The sequence below is a fragment of the Leucoraja erinacea genome, chromosome 2 (assembly GCF_028641065.1).
Source record: "Leucoraja erinacea ecotype New England chromosome 2, Leri_hhj_1, whole genome shotgun sequence".
Lineage (NCBI taxonomy): Eukaryota > Metazoa > Chordata > Chondrichthyes > Rajiformes > Rajidae > Leucoraja > Leucoraja erinaceus.
Window position 1 is genome coordinate 127,668,480 of NC_073378.1, and position 13,161 is coordinate 127,681,640.

General features: G+C 41.2%; 1 protein-coding gene across 5 annotated transcripts in view; it reads left to right on the plus strand.

Annotated features, from left to right (window-relative positions):
• The window catches only part of LOC129715369 (cAMP-responsive element modulator-like), a 61,957-nt gene that overhangs the window by 4,128 nt on the left and 44,668 nt on the right, over nucleotides 1-13,161 (plus strand). Inside the window, exon 2 of one of the 5 annotated variants that reach the window (XM_055665271.1) lies at nucleotides 1,899-1,954. The exons of the other annotated variants lie outside the window; for them this stretch is intronic. The gene's annotated coding sequence lies outside the window, so the exon portion shown is untranslated. The remainder of the gene's footprint in view (nucleotides 1-1,898; nucleotides 1,955-13,161) is intronic. 5 annotated transcript variants of the gene reach the window in all.

Below are 13,161 nucleotides of genomic sequence, written 5' to 3' on the forward strand. Positions count from 1 at the left end.
ATATTGAGTATATCACCACATAGAATTTGTCAGTGCCAAATGATAACTTTTAATTGTATGGTTTAAAACAATTAAATTAATCTGTAAAGATTAAATAATGCTTCACCTTTTAATGTCAATCAGTCTGAAGATGGGTTCTGACTGGAAACTTGGTCTTCAGAGCAGCTGATTTACGCCAGCACTTTTTTTGTCAGCCCCCAACTTGAGTTGAAAGACAATAGTTTCTGTGCTCTTTGGCAAACTTGATCTCTCAACCATATCAAAAATTCAGATACATTTCCTCTACGTTGGATGCGTGTGCAAATAGATCAGTGTTGATCAAGAATATTGGTATATCATCAAGATGTTCACTGACTTTAGCTCAGTTTGCACAGAATATTGGTTTATGGTTACCAACTGTGATGCGCATAATCCATCAAGTTTAAACCTGCGTCTTCGGCTTTAAAACTTTGATTAAAACATCATCAGCAGTTCCTTCTTGCACATCCCATATAGTTTAGTCAGTTTAGAGATATGGCATGGCATCAAGCCCCATCAGCCCACAGAGTCCACTCCAACCGATCACCAGTTCACACTAGTTCTATGCTATCCCACTTTCTCATTCACTTCCTACACATGAGTGGCAATTTACAGACACCAATTTTCTTTCAATGTGGGAGGAAACCGAAGCGCCCAGAGGAATCCCATGCGGTCACAGGAAGAACGTGCAAACTCCACACAGACTGTATCCGAGGCTAGGATCTAACCCAAGACTGTTGCTGTGAGGCAAAAGCTGTGCTTCTGTGCCCCCTAATCTCGTGAAAAGAATTAATCTTTGCAGAATTCTAAGTAACCGAGTAGCATTTAAATGAAGTATGAGAAAATCACAGATGGTGTTAAAATGTTATAATGGTGTCACTAGTATGTGCTAGTGAATTTTAGTTTAGATTGGTTTTATAGACAGTAGATGCAGGAGTAGGCCATTCGGCCCCTCGAGGCAGCACCGCCATTCAATGTGATCATGGCTGATTATCCACAATCAATACCCTGTTCCTGCCTTTTCCCCATATCCCTTTACAGGTTATAGGGCTCTACTGGCCAGCTATGATACCCAAGATTAATAATGTTATCTTTAAGAGCTCTGTCTGGCTCTCTTGAAACCATCCAGAGAACCAGCCTCCACTGCTCTCTGAGGCAGAGAATAGGGGGGTTGCACGAAAGGTCACTAGGTCATAGGGCTCGACGCACGGAGCCGCTAAATCCAACTGGAAGACATCCGTCACTTCCAGTATATGTTATTAATGCTAGAAACGCGTACTTTCCTACCTGTTAAAAACTGCCAAAATGTTGAATTTTTGGGCAGAAAAGAATTGTGGGAGTCGGGGTAAGTGTGAGAGACATGTACCCAACTTTAGAATTCCAAACGTGAAGCGAAATGAAGGTATAGAGAAGCGAGAACTGAAGGGACTACAGCAGCTAAAGTGCTTGGTAAACATTGAAAATATGGGAATTATTGCGTTTGCTCACTGCATTTCATCAAGTAAGGCATTATTTGTGTTTTTTCTTGATTCCGTTGGTATCTAAAAATTCTCAGAAGTGATAAATCTGGCTAATTTTTTCTAGATGCGTTTTCATTTTGTATGTAAAAACCCACGAGAACCATGGGCGATTTAAAAAAAATTACAGCCAGATTTATTACTTCTGAAACTTTATAGATGCCAAAGTAATCAAGAAAAAACACAAACAATGCCTTAGTTGATGAAATGCAGTGAGCAAACGGCCAATGTTCGCTAAACACTCTGGCTGTTGTTGTCCCTTCAGCTCTCGTTTTTATCTACCGTCATTTCTCCTCACTTTTGGAATTCTGAAGTATGCAAAATGTCTCACACGCTTATCCCGATTTCCATAATTATTTACAGCGCAAAAATTGACAATTTCAGCGGATTTTAACGGGCCCGCTACGCTGGAAACAATGGTAAGTGCCTACCTGCAGTTCATCCCGTGTAATCCATTTGGAGTAGCCTAGCAACAGTACGGGGCATGGGTCGTGATCCGACTGCCGTGAAACCTCCCTATTTCCACAGACTCACAACTCTGTGTGGAAAAAGTGTTTCCTCAACTACTTTCTAAACGGCTTAGCCCTTAATCTTAAACTGGCCCCTGGTTCTGGACTTCCCCCAACATTGGGAACATGTTTCCTGCCTCTAGCATGTCCAAACCCTTAATAATCTTATATGTTTCAATGATCCCCTTTTAGAGCATATAAATTGGTAATATGAAGGTTGTATCTTCCCCTGGCTGAAGTTGGTCTCGCCAGATATGGTTACATTTTATGGATTAAATTTATTTCGGGGGGGGTGGGGGGGGGGAAGTAATAAATAAATAAATATTCAATCCAGCATCCATTCTGGTATAGGAAGGAACTGCAGATTTTGGTTTACACTGAAGAAAGACACAAAAAGCTAGAGTAACTCAGCGGGTCAGGAGTGTTTTCCACTCTTCTAGCACTCCTGATCAACCATATTGATATCAATATATTTTATTGTATTTGCAATACCTTGTGTAATGTTATGAGGTAGTACAGTTAAACTTGTTCTTTGGAATGGCAATGATCTGTTCGTGCTCTCCATATGTAGATCTGTATTCATCTTTATAACGTTATTAATCTTGTGTATCATAGCTGGCCAGTAGAGTCCTATAACCTGTAAACTTTAGGCAAAACATTCTGACATTTACTTAGTCAAATGACAACATATTAGAGCTGAACTTAAAGTTAACAAGAAACTAACACTGAACATTAGTGCTTAAAGAGGCGTTTTTCACTCTTTTGTTTATGTAAAGTGATTTTTGAATCCAAATCTTGGTTTTAAGACTCCAGTCAATTCTGCTGGCATTGTTAACTGAACACGCAAGATAAATGTTTATTTTCTTCAGTCTTTGCTGAAAAGAATACCTCATGCTGATGCTGCTCAAGGAATGAGATGCTCTTGGCTTTTCATTTTGAAGTTTATTCTTGCATCTCAAGAAAAAGATTTGTTTGTTTGAGCCTTAGTAACAAGCATTGATTCATTCAACTCCAAAATACATTGAGCATGCTGACTGTTTTACCCAAATAGCCTAGTCAACATTTGTCTTATAATATTTTTGACTCTTGTACTTTCAGGCTTTGAGCATATGAAGAACCATTAAAATATATGTAATGTTTGGAATTGTTTAGTTAAATCTGAAATAATGCTTCAGTCTTGCATAATAGAAAATGCTTAATATTGCACTGTTAAATATTCATAAACTGATAAAATTAAACTACTTGATAAATTTCTGTTTTGTCTTGATTTTTCTCCTTTTAGATAATTATCTTTTTATCTGTCCCATGTTATTAATCTACTTGCCAAAAGGAATAAATGTGGCTTCAATGCTACCAAACCCCTTGATTTTATGCACCTTTGTTTAAATCTCCACTTGCAAACTATTGTGTGGCGAACAATTCCAGCTTCCCTAAGCTTGCAAATTAATGAAGTAGTTCATTTCTTGTATTTGACGAATTCCTGGTACATCTCCCCGTGCCGTTCCTGAGGGTATTTGTAATTAAGTAAGGTGCTCAGAATAGTTCTGTTAAGTCATAACCAGTGATATGTAATGATTCAGCATGATAGTTTGTTTTACAAAGCTAATTATTCTTAGGCTGTGGGCCAAGCATCAAAAATGTGCCTAGAAATCCATTTTTGTGACCCACGTCTCGGAACTACATGAAATTTTGCACAGATTTAGATGAAATATAATTGAGAAGAACGTCATAACTCATTAGTGCCAAAAGTTGCACATTAATTAATTAAACTAATTAGAAAATGAGATTGGAAAAGTAAGCGCCATTTAGTGTCCAATGCCCATATTACACCATGGGGCAGTTCTTCTGGCTTCCCCCGTTTACTAAACCCCACTGACTGCCAGTGTGCAGATTGGGGGTCACCCGCCCCCAGAGCTGCCCAATGCTGGAGCTGCTTTAGGACCGGCTCCGTACTGTGGCCCTGCAGCGCGTCCATCTCGGCCAGCATGCCCTTCTGGTGGTGGCGATGGAGGGGGGCAGCACTTCTTTTACTCATTTCAGATTATTCCTATTTGTTTCAATAAACCCTTGGAACTATACTGCAGTATAGTTCTTTCTCCTTTCCAGATAGGTGCATAGCCATTTTACCATTGGCTCTTAAGCCGTAACCAAATATGTTACAAGCTACCACTGTCTCATTAACACTAAGTTCTTGCATTTACCATCTAAGTGTTGGGTAGTTTTCTAAGATTTCATCCAGATGTTTTATGTATGCAGCATGTATTGTATTAACACCATCAGCCCTTTCGTTTAGTTCATTAAATATCGTCATTAAGTCAGTCAGGCGTGACATTCCTTCAGCAGGATGGCGCTGTTTTTTTGTTTTTTTAAATGAGCACTAAATATAAATACCATCCCACTCCATAAAAATCCATTTCTGATTCCAGCACAAGAGCCGAATGAATTTGCAATAGGCCATGGTCAGCCCAGGCACGAGAGAGAGAGAGAGAGAGATAGAGGCACACGCACACGCACACACATGCAAGGCCTGGTGGAGCACAGAGCCGGGGCTGGGCAGCAGAGAGTGGGCACAGGGATGAGAAAGGCTGGGGGTTTTAAAGCAAGTAGAGGGAGTGTGTGTGAACCCTCGTGAGCGGGGGGGGAGGTGAGGGGTTCCCTGTGAGTGAGCAGTGAGGGGGTCCCTGTGTGTGAGCAAAGGTAAGAGGGGGGCTCCCTGTGAGTGCGAGTGAGCAAGGTAAGGGGGGGGGGGGGGGGTCCCTGTGAGTGTGAGCAGTGAGGTGAGAGTTCCATGTGAAGTGAGCAGTGAATATAAGGGGCTGTGAGCAGTGAGGGGGTTCCATGCGAGTGAGCAAAGGTGGGGGATTTCCTGTGAGTGTGAGCAGTAATGGGGCCCATGTGAGTGTGCAAATGTAAGGGGGACGGTTCCCTGTGAGTGAGCAGTGTGGGGTTCCGTGTGAGTGGGGAAAACCCTGCGAGAAATTAAGGGTAAGCGGGCAAGAAAATTGTGTTATTTCAAGGTATAATTATCAAAAAAAAAATCTGCATTGTACCCTTGGAATCCTACCAGGACCACCCCCCTCCCCCCCACTGGACCCCCATCTCTCTTCCTCTTTTTTTCAGTTTTTCCCTGTCTCATGCCTGTTACCAATTAAATGATGGGAATTTTGTGCAGAGGACATGCAGTTACAAGTGCCTACAACGAAGAATCAATTGAGTAGGTAAATGCATGAAATTTAAGAAAAATAAGTAAAGACGACCACTTTCAAAGTTATCCAATTGCATTCAATTGAAATGTTAGAGGACCATTAATGTTGAAATGGATGCGATAATAAGGTAGGGCAACTTATGGCCCTAGCTTTTAATTCTAATGCCGAGTGACAGTTTTGTGATGCTTCATTTGATATATTATGGATGAGCACAAATAATTAGAATTCCCTCTAATTCCTCAAACTTCTTAGTTGAGGTGCAGCTGCAATTCTAGGGTAGGCAAAGTTCTGTGAATGTTGTGCACATTCAACGATATCACTTGGTGCACAAAAATGCTGGAGAAACTCAGCGGGTGCAGCAGCATCTACGGAGCGAAGGAAATATGCAACCAACTTTTCAGGCCGAAACCCTTCTCTCACTTTACAGCTGCAGAGATCAGGAGCATACATAACTGGGCACCCTCTTGTAGCATCCTAATGAAAGGCTGGTGCTTTGAATTGTTTTAAAATTATGCAGGTATTACATAAATATGGGTCTGGAAATGATTGACAATGTGGAAATTCAAGGAGATGTGAGGGGGCTGGTAAGTTGTATGATATGTTTATCCATCAAAATATCATGGGTATAAAAATAGTTATAAGCACTAAATGAATATTATCCTTTGCATCGCAATGACTGGAGTACAACCCTAAGCTTTTACAATTAATGGCAAGACTAGCCCTTGAATTGAGTTTAGATCCAGTTGAAACTTCAGGTAGTTAACCAATCCATTCCTTAAGGTAACAAGATCTGATAAATATTTAGTCATGAGCTGCTCAATGGAAAAAATAAGATTCCTGTTGCGCAGATATTGGGTAATATAGTCTCTAACAAAGTAGTCTAACAAGCTTTGTCTTCAAGTTAATTCTCTTACCATTGGCAAAGTCAATGGCTTATCAGCATTGGCTAATCAGAAAGGTAACTTGACCAGCTACATAAATATCCGTGCTCTGAGGGGGTAATGTTCTTTTGAAGAGTCACTGTGATTCCCCAAAGCTTTTTTTTATTTTTTTTAATTTTTTTTTTTAGCATTTGCAAGGCATAAATCAACATTTTCTACTTGGCTGGATGAATGCAAGCTCGCCAGCATTGAGGATGATCCACCAGCTTGATTGGGACTATATCTGCTCCCAGCCCATTCAATTTCTTTCCTCTGGCTGTGACATCTTCCATTTACAAATGTACCATGTACTGCAGGAACTTCTTAAAGCTTCTTTAACACTAGTTTTTTGACTTTTTTATCGACAAAGCCCAAGGAGACTTGGAAATGTATCATATTTTCATCACTGAGTGAAAATCATGGAACATCCTTTTCGTTTTACCGTGGAATGCCTGTGACCATTGGAATGCAATAGGTGGAGAAGGTTATGTGCAGTCTTTGGTGGTAGTTAATGTTTTTTAATTACTGGGGTTAGTGGCCTGAGGTTTTGCTGGATTGGGAAATTGGAATGAGTACTCGAGTCAAACTAGTTTATTGTTTTATGCACAATTACAATGAGGTAGTTTACGAGGAAAATCTTGCTTGCATCACAACAAATGAATTTGGCAATATAAATTTATGGAAGGCTGTGAGCGCCTAATTGTGTAATCGAGCAGGATGGACAAATTGACTATGGATATGAAAATGACCTTAAAATCCATGTGACAACACCGCACTTCTCAAATCTCAGTTTTACCATGGTGTAAATGTTTTGGTTCGATTGTCCCATCAATTTTGATACTGGCGATTCTCAAATATTATATTTGCTTGCTTTCATGAATGGCATACTGAGTGCATGCTACAAGCTTCCAGCAACCACTGATGTTCTATTATTTCTGATTAACTGCCATTCAGGATTAATGTTAGTTGATGTGATCAAAATCTGATCTCAAGTTTTAGTTGAAAAAGAGAGGTGGGTATGGGTAGCGTAACAGAAATACATAATCCATGTTCATGAATAGGGGAAGTTCAGCATAATTATGAAGGAAGAACAAGGAATTCTTTAGTTTAAGTTTATTTATATTAGCAAGATGAAGGAGATGGTAATGGAGGAGCTAGTTATTGACTTCAGGAAGTATGGTAGAAGACATGTCCCAATCAACGTCAATGGTACAGATGTGGAAATTGTCAAGAGTGTCAAGCTGCTTGATTTTAATATATCCTAATGATCTGTTGTGGACCAACCACATTGATGAGACAGCCAAAAAAGGACAACAACGCCTCCATTTCCTGAGGAGACAGGAAATTCGGTATGTCCGCAGTGACTAACAAACTTCTACAGATGCATCATAGAAAGCACACTGTCGGGTTGCATCGGGTTTGCCAGCAATCCAGGGCTGGGCCGGTGCGGTGGTGGCCCCGGACTTGCAGCCAGTGCGGGGCGGGGGTAGGGTGGGTCACTGGCTCGGCTCTGCTCTGCTCTGTGGGATGGGGATGGTCCAGTGGCGGTTCGGCAGCTGAAGAAAGAGGACATCTTGGATATCATAGAATGGAAAGCATCATCAACCGAGTTGATGTGAAGTAGGTGGAGGATTGAGAGTAGGGAATAGTGTCTTTGCAAGAGGCAAGGTGAGAGGAGGTGTAGTCCAAATAACTGGGAGTCGATAGGTTTATAGTGGGTGTTTTTCGGAGCCCCGCGCGATGTCGGGACCAGCTCCGCACAACTCCATACGGCTCCGGCGATCGAAGTGGGACCGGCCCCGTGAGGCCGTACGGCTCCCTCATCCATGCATCATTCTGGTAGACCACCAATCCTTCCCATCCTTCCTGTCACGGGCGACCATAACTGCACACAATACTCAAAATGCAGCCAAACCAAAGTCCAATAAAGCTGCATCGCAGCAAGACCCTATGACTTTCTGTAATAATTTAGCCCTTGTCATTGGGATTTTTATACATTCTTCTTGTTATTTGAAATTAACCTATCTGTTATCTTTGTGTTATTTGCAGCTTCCTCCACTGTGAAGACTGATGTTAAAATTGGATTTGGCATATGTGCCATTGCCTTGCTTCTTATTAATTCATCAGCCTAGTTCTCTGTCGGTCCCACACCTGCCTTCCCATTTATATATCCATAGTATGCCTTGCTTTTCAATTTAACATTATCCTTGACATCCTTTATTAACTACTGATTGTGACTTTCTCATGGAATCCCTCTTTATAATTGGGATAAATTCCCGAGTGCGATAGCGAGGTACTTGACTTTCTGCCCTGCTAATCAACGGATCCGTTTATTGGTTTACAGGTCAGTAATCATTAGACAATTCCAACTACATACCATTATACGTTCCCTGAAAGTGGCATCACAGATTGATGGAGTAGTAAAGAAGAATTTTAGTGCATTGACCTTCATCAGTCAGGGTATTGAGTCTAAAAGTTGGGACATTGTTACAGTTGTACAAGACATTGATGAGGATGCTCTTGAAGTATTGTGTTCAGTTTTGGCCACCCTCCTATAGGAAATACTAGACTAAGTGGGACCCGTTGGGTCCCAGCATCACACGGGAGGGCTGGTCCCCCAATGCAATATTCCACCTCTCCATCAATTCCAATATTGATGGCCGGGGTGGGGGGGGGGGGCTTTCTGGAGCACTAGTATGGGTGTTGTGGGCTAAAGGGACTGGTTTCCAGAGGGCTAGTATGGATATTGTGGGCAGAATGGATTCTTGGGCTGGCGGCTCAGTCACTCAAGACTGTTGTGCTGGCAGCTCACTCACGGCTGGTGGGCTGGCAGTTGACTCATGGGGACTGAGTAAGATGGCCAAAAATCACAGCCGTACATGGTAGCGTTTTTTCCAAAATCAATATAAAACGCAAACAGGAAGTGGTTAAGATTAGACTTTTAATTATATAGAAGGCAAGGCAACTTTAATTAGGCAACACAGCTTTAGCATTTCCAAACCAAAGGCAACACAGCTTTAGCCAATGAAATTCACCGGCCAGCACCGGGTACAACCTATGACAATCTTCGACCTCCTGGCAACCAACTACCACTGCACCTAGGGCACGAGAATTCTCGCTACTCTCCATGGCGGCTTCATTCTGGTCACTGATAATTTTTCAACACGTTGAAAAATTTGCGTCCACCATAATGAAGTCGCGACTAGTTCCCAGAATGCGGGAACTCCTCACGACCATGAGGGCGAATACCCGGCAACCACCCGCGAATATGTGGCGACTGCATAATCTCCTGCAGTCACCTAAGTGGGACAGGCCCATAAGGGGTAGATTGTGCAGGCTAGGACTTCATTCATGGGAATGCAGGAGGCTGAGGAGTGATCTTACAGAGGTGTATGAAACCATGAGGGGAATAAGTGGGGTGAATGCATAGTGTTTGTCAAGGTACTGGTATCAAGAACTAGAGGGCATAGGTTTAAGGTGAGAGGAAAGATCTCATAGGAACCTGAGAGACAACGTAGAGTAATGGGTTTATGCAGTGAGCTGACAGAGGAAGTAGTTGAGGCAGATGTAATAACAACATTTAAAAGACATCTCCATAAGGTGTTCACTATGTGGGCGACTGTACATTGCGAGACAAAGCAGACTTGGTGACCGATTCACTGAACACTTGTGCTCTACTGGATCACCTGGTTGCAGACCACTTCCTAATCCCATACAGACCTTTCTGTCCTTGACTTCTACCATTGCCAGAGTAAGGCCACTTGCAAATTGGAGGAACAGCAGCTCGTATTTCGCTTGGGGAGCCTATAACCCAACGGTATGAATGTTGAACGCCATGCCTTCCCCCTCTCCCCCACCATCCGTCTGCTTCGAAAAGTTGGTTAACGAGTTGCACAGCTTGCAACAATTCATCCCACTAAGGCTCATGCCACCTCTCGCCAACAATCTCAAAACTCCTTGCCGGTCCCGATTTGTCCTGTTTTTTTTTTCCTTGCTTCCAATTTACCCCCACCCCACTACAATCATTCTGAAGAAGGATTCTATCCCGAAAGGTCACCTATCCATTTTCTCTGGAGATTCTGTCTGACCCGCTGAGTTACTCCAGCATTTTGTGTCCAACATTTAAAAGACATGGTACATACATAGAGAGGAAAGCTTGAGAGGAATATGATGCAAAAGTGGGCAAATAGAACAAGCTTGGGTGGGGCATCTTGGTTAGCATGGACGTGTTGGTCAGATGCTTGTTTCTTATTTTAATGACTCAATGGCTATTGCATTTGCCCGTTTTAAAGTTTCTCTGTTATCTCTGTTGGGTTTACCTTCAAATTACATCTGAAATTTTATCATTGTGGTTCCTCTCTTCCTGGGGATCTTCAATCATAAGAACTCTTAGTTCTTACTTATAATTGACAACCTAATCTAAAATAACCTGTTCCCTGGGCGATTCCATAACATACTGTTTCTAAAACGGGTTCCCAGATTCTCCACAAATTCATTGTCTATAATACCCTTGCCAGTTTGGTTTGTCCAATCAATGTGTAGGTGCTAATTTCCCATTGCAATTGCAGTTCTTTATTTGTTCTCCACCCTATTGAAATCTAATTTTGGGACCGATAAACTAACCCACTCGTGTTCTTCCTTTGCTGTTCATGACGTCAACCCTAATCAATTCCACATTATTATCCACAGCCTCTATGTCGCTTACAGGTCTGAAGAAGTGTCGCAATCTGCAACACCATGGTCTCCAGAGATGCTGCCTGACCTGTTGCATCACTCCAGCAATTTGTCTTTTTTTAACTGATACTTTCCTTGATTAACAATGTTACCCTACCTCATATTACCTAAGCTTTCCAAGATATTAACACCTCTAATACCTTTACCTTCTTAGTACTAAAATTGTCCAGGTAATCATCTTGCGTCTTCCTGAACTTACTATCTACCACGAGCATGGACATGGTGTACCAAAGGGCTTGTTGGTTCTCTGTGAATCTGGCTTTTGTGAGGGTGATGAACTTTTCTGGACTGGTACTGAATATGAGCGAGAAGGCCATAGTGTTCCCAGTCAAAATGCAAAGTGCTGTATCTGGTACTAAAATAATGGATGTAATATTAATAACATAAATTGATTTAACCTAATGTATCTTGTAGTAATGCTAATTTGTAATTCTTTGTTCACCATCCAACATTGTTGACACTATGTACATAGCAGTTTTTTTTTACACAATTCAATTAAAAAAATAAATTTGCTATGGTAACTACACCAGATACAGAGGTGACTGAATTACTGATCATGTAATGCAGAGGCGAGACCAGCAATCTAGAGAGCAGAATTCAAGTCTCACTGTGACAGTTGGGGAATTTAAATCTGTGTGATCTGATGCACGGAATTTCATGAAGACATTGCCATTTTGCAGAGAAAATCTGCTTAATTCAATTATCTAGCCCATTTGTACGGTGTCTCCTGAAATGCAGTTAAAAATAGCCATTAACTGTTGGCTTTGCCACTGAGCTTTATATACAGTAAACCCTTGTTATAATGGACCACAGGTGAGGGGAATGGTGTCAGTTATTGCCGATTGTCAGCTATAACCTAGTAAGGGACGTACAGTATATATGCACAGTATTGGAAAAACAATCAATAAACATACACTAAACAAGACACACAAGCTGAAAAAATAAATACAGACGGACACAAGATTCTCTCTGTTGCCAGTCTGACATTCTTTTGATGCTAAAGATCGACACAAAATGTTGGAGTAACTCAGTGCGTCAGGCGGCATCTTTGGAGAAAATGGATGTGATGTTTGGGTCGGGGTCCTTTCCCAGATTATTTTAATGCACCCGAGCCGTAGTTACTATCAGTGACAGTATGTGTGGTGTGTGCCAGCACCTCTTAAAAAGTTATAAATTAGAGGATTCATCATGCATGTCATCTGATACTTCGCCCTGATTACCTGTGTATAATGTGTCAATATGGAGGATTGAATGTAAACACGGAAAGCCAAATGTCAAAGGAATTTTAACAATCTGTTTCATTTAAAGATTATTCAAATAATACAAAAATCAAGATTATGATAACATTAAAATACAAATTTCAAAACACTTAAAATTAAGTCAAATAATCAAAGCAACTATCTGCGGCGAAACTATTTCCACTGGGCCAGTAAACCTAATTATTTGAGTGGGGCTACAGGTATGTCCAAAACTGAAGGCTAAATGGTGAAGTCTTGAGGTGTGATTGCTGATTGTTCATTAAGGAACCATGGACAAGCAGTTGTGCCAACAGTGCTGTCGGACAATGCATATCAATAACCCACATGCTGTCCAATTTGGGGTTTGCTAGAACCACTTGATTCTACACAATTGGTAAAACATGGCCCAAATAAATCAAATCCCATGGTGAATTCAGAGTGATGGTTCTTGGTGCATTCGGAAACATAATTGATTCTAGAAGATGAGGGGACTTCAGCATTCCAATGGCTGGTCCAATCTTGTGGATATGAAGATGGTTGAGCATCTTCATAATCTTTCATCCTAGCCCTATGACATAAGTGCTAGAATGTCTCGGATGTCTGAGGTCCAAACCATTTTTAGTTGCTTCATTATTGACCTCGTATCATAAGATCATGTTCGTTGATCATTGCACAATATCCAATTTCATTTGCAATTATTCAAGTGAAGTAGTCTTCTCCTACGCGCATTAAGACCAAGACGAAAATCAGCCATTCTCTTTAAAATTCATGGCAGAAAATTGCTAGACAGTAACCATCTCCAGCAAAATTTTGATAATCAAATGCCTGTCTCTGATCTCCATGATCAATGTTCTGTCACTCACCACTTATTAGAAATTTAATTAGAACAGCCACATAAATTGTGGCTATAAGAGCAGATCATAAGCTGGGTATCACTTTACAAATGGCTTGTCTTCTGGCATAGCAAAACCTTTATTGAATTGAACCGTGTAGATCATGGAGCATGATAGGATATTATT